The following is a 4,009-nucleotide window of genomic DNA, read 5'->3' on the forward strand; positions in this document are numbered from 1 at the left end:
GCAACCCCCTCAGCCTTTGCCTTTGATGGGGATTCCTTGTTTCTATCAGGGCTCAAATTAAGCTTCTGGGTTGCAAAGGCATCCTTAGCCATCCTAGCAGAGACGTCCTCACCTGTCTGAGGTTCCCGTTCAGGTGTGTTTGTGCCACTGTGAAGCCCCCAGACCCCTCTACAGCAATATCTGTTTCCATGCCTCTCTCCTATTACACTGAGACGGGGACCGTTTCTGAATCCAAATGCTCGCTGTCTCAGTGATGACAGAATGCCAACAGGAGGACTGTTTTTTTCACACACCCCTGGAGAAATCCCCTATAAGTGGAACACAAGTCCAGTTAGAGAGGAGCAGCAGCAGGTAAACATTTTCTCAGGAAAGAAAAGGAGGGGTGGGCAGGGGCCACAAATAAAATCTGCAATTTTTGCCATAAGCTGTTGTCTGTGGAAGCGGGAAAGAGACAAGGATTTTGTACACACAATTTACTTCACTTTGATCTCAGACTTTCAGAGATTTGCAGCATCGTATTTTGGCAAAACAACTGAAAGACTCCCACTGGAGGTTTAAATACCATTCCAAGAGCATACCTCCAGTGACAGGGTACTTGCTACCTATCAAAATAATCCATTCCACATTTGCTATCTCTGACTACTGTAGCTTCCTTTAATGTTGATCTACAGCTTTTTCCATTAGTCATCCGTCTGCCCCTTGAGCCCCATAGAATCCGGGTACTTCCTCTTCCCAGGATAGACCTTTCAAGGCAGGGGCTCTTATACCCCCAGCCCCATCCTTCCTCCAAAGCAACACCCCAGTTTCTTCTGCCAAGGCTTCAGGGCCCTCCCCAACCTGGTCATCTACTTCCACTTCAATGGATCGCCACCAATTGGTCCCACTCACAATGCAGAACCCAGAGCTGAGGGCAGAGCTTGTGGTTGACTCCAACCAGCTCAAAACAACAATTTTGACTTTCAGAACCAGAGGCCCTTAAAGATCATCTCAGAAAGTCCAGCTCCCCTACCTTACAGATGAGACCGAAGGCCATAGACATGCAGTAATTTACCCCAGGGTTCTGATATCCCAGTAGAACAACGGAATCACCTGTCAAAAATAAACAATATCATCATTGTTGTTGTTTTCATTGGCAGCCACATCACAGGATGAACTCATATTGGACTTCAGTCTCAGAATGGTGATGTTTCTTCAATGATGTCAGCATTAATCTTGCAATTCCTTCTAGTAAACAAATCAGTAAAAAAAATAATAATAATAAATAAATCATAGATAAGTAGGTAGACAGACAGATAGAGGAAATCCTTAGAAACAAGTAGATTAGTGGTTGATGGAGAGCTGTAAGGAGGAGAGGATGGGGAGGGACTGCTAATTCATACAAACTCTCTTTGGGGGGTGATTAAAATGTTCTGAAATCTGATAGGGGATGGTTACACAACTCAGTGAACATACCAAAAGTCTCTGAATTATGCACTTAGAAAGGGCGAATCTTACGGTATGTGACTTTTATCTCAAAAAAGCTGTGATCATCTGGAAAAATATAGGAATAGTTGATGTCGACTTTCTTCAGCTTAGTAGCCTTTCCTTAGAGCCCTTAGTCAGCAGATCCTCAAAGGATTCCAGGGATTCAGATGACTGATATCACCAGTCAGAACAAACCTTGGAAATTCCTCCTTGGATGTTTTTTAAACTTCTGATCCCAAGTCAGCATTCCAAGAAATGGACTCAATCACAGTCTGTTTGGGTCTCAGATGTGAACAGCCAGGGTCCAAGTTACGAACACTCCCTGTGTGTCGAAAGCCTTAAATAATCAGCTTGCTTAGTCTTCCCAGAAGTCTCTTAGGCAGTGATTCTCAGACTTGCGAGTGCATCAGAAATGCCCAGAGGGCCTGTTGAAACAGAGATTGTTGGTCTCCACCTCAGAGTTTCTGATTCAGTAGGTCCAGGGTGGGACTCAAGTTTCCAGGTGATGCCGTTGCTTCTGGTGTGGGAATCACACACGACACTTAATTCTCCTGTTTTACAAATGAGGAAATGGAACCTCAGGGAGAGTCAGTAAGGTGCCCAGAATCACAGGATGTGGCAGAGACTACGGTGAGCTGCCCCAAGAACATTTCTCACATCTCTCCCCTCTTGCTGTTCTCAACAAACAGTTTGAGGACTTCCCTGGTGGTCCAGTGGTTAAGACTCTGCACTCCCAATGCAGGGGACACAGGTTCGATCCCTGGTTGGGGAACTAAGATCCCACATGCTATAGGGCATGACCTAAAAAGTAATTAATCAATTAATTTTAAAAAAGAATAGAGGTTGAAAATGTTCATTATTGTTTTCCTACATTTCTTGCAGCTGGAGTTGGTTCAGTGACATGATTCCAACCAGGGTCCCTCCATCCTGCACCAAATCCTGACAGGATGCTGGGAGATCTGCTTTCATGTCATGCTAGAGACATGCTAGAGACATTGAGCAGGAGGACAAAGTATCCCCAGGTCCTTGAATATCGGCAGCTGGCCCAACAATCCCAACACTACTGCACACTTTTTGTTACGTATGAAAAGTAAACCCCAATTGGTTTAAGCCACCATTAGTCATACATTCTATTATTTATAGCTATCATCCCTAAAGATACACAAGAGTGATCAATATCAGGGCGGGGATGTAAGCCCATCGAACCACTGACTTATTCTTTCCACTCTCCATAATGCCCCTAGAAATGGAATTTGGGGGCTCTGAAGTACTCAACACACCTAAGAAATATCTTCACTTCCATCTAATAGTGTTCATCAAAGGGAAGTGGCTCTAGAAATTTGCCTCAATTCTCAAGCAAAGGAATTGGATGTGGTTTGAATCTAACCAATGTCCCATAACTGACCCAAGTAAGGGTGCCTTTAGAACCTTACACTTGAAGTGTGGTCCACTCTCCAGCAGCAGCAGCAGCAGCACCTTGGTGACAGAAGCAGAATTTCCGCCCCAATCCCAGTCGTGGGAATCAGAACCTGTGTGCTCTCAAGAGCCCCAGGAGCTTCATATGCTCACTGAATACTGAGAAGTAGAGTTCTGGCTCAATGGTTCCCAAGACTGAGGGTTAGAATCACCCGGAAATCTACCACCAAATACACAAACCAAAAAGGCTGAGTCCCAGACCTCACCCCAGACCTACTGAATCAAAATTCCACTTCAGTAGGAACCAGAAGCCACATCACTAGTTCTTTATACTATTTTGTTCAGGGACCTTTTTGAGAAATTCATTAAAGCTGTACTCATTCTTGCAGAGAACTGAACAACTACACAGATGCATTCTACTTCCAATTTCAGGAATTCAGTGAAGTCCACCCAGAGTCTTCCCAGGACGTGTGAACTACAAAAAAAAAGGGGGGGGGGGCTCTCTTCACATGTCCAGACAGTTAAAGAAGTGCACTCAGGATCCTAATGAGAAGAGGCAGCCTCGCTCCTGTCAGCTGGACCAGCCCGGTTAGTTCTCACCTGACGATGGTTTATGTAACCAGCAAGAGCCCAGGGTCATCATTCAGTTAGCAGCTTCTGCGGCAAGCACAGCTTTGTGCTGCCCTGGCTTTCCCATCACCGCAGATTACAGAGCTTTTCATTTCATTTTCACCCAATTAACCTAATTCACGTGGAGGATGACTTCCTGCTCAACCACGGCCCATGAGGATGCCACAGAGGCAGGTGCCTGGTTCAATTAAAAGGAGATTTTGAAAAACACATGCCCAACATGCTCTTCAAAACAAGATATTCAACAGGCAGGGGCAGAGTATCTCAGCCTCCCCCAACAAACTGGCAGCATTATCTCCCTCCACCTACACATTTCTACTGCCACCCTTATTTCCGCATTTTATCATGTAATTGATTACTGGTTTTTTCAGACCTCAGGCTCCTGGAGGCAAACGATGAGTTTTCATCACTCATCATTTATATAGTATATAGTAGTATATATCTAGACCTGGTAAAAGTAGGTGCTGAAAAGATGATGATTGGGTGGGTGGGTAAATAG

At 44.8% G+C, this 4,009-nt stretch overlaps 1 non-coding gene across 1 annotated transcript; it reads left to right on the forward strand.

Moving 5' to 3' along the window:
- Window positions 1-2,163: 2,163 nt before the first annotated feature.
- Window positions 2,164-2,236, forward strand: TRNAG-CCC (transfer RNA glycine (anticodon CCC)). The gene has a single exon. It is a non-coding gene; the product is annotated as a tRNA-Gly (tRNA).
- Window positions 2,237-4,009: the final 1,773 nt, after the last annotated feature.

Source organism: Dama dama, chromosome 16 (genome assembly GCF_033118175.1).
Source record: "Dama dama isolate Ldn47 chromosome 16, ASM3311817v1, whole genome shotgun sequence".
Taxonomy (NCBI): Eukaryota; Metazoa; Chordata; class Mammalia; order Artiodactyla; family Cervidae; genus Dama; species Dama dama.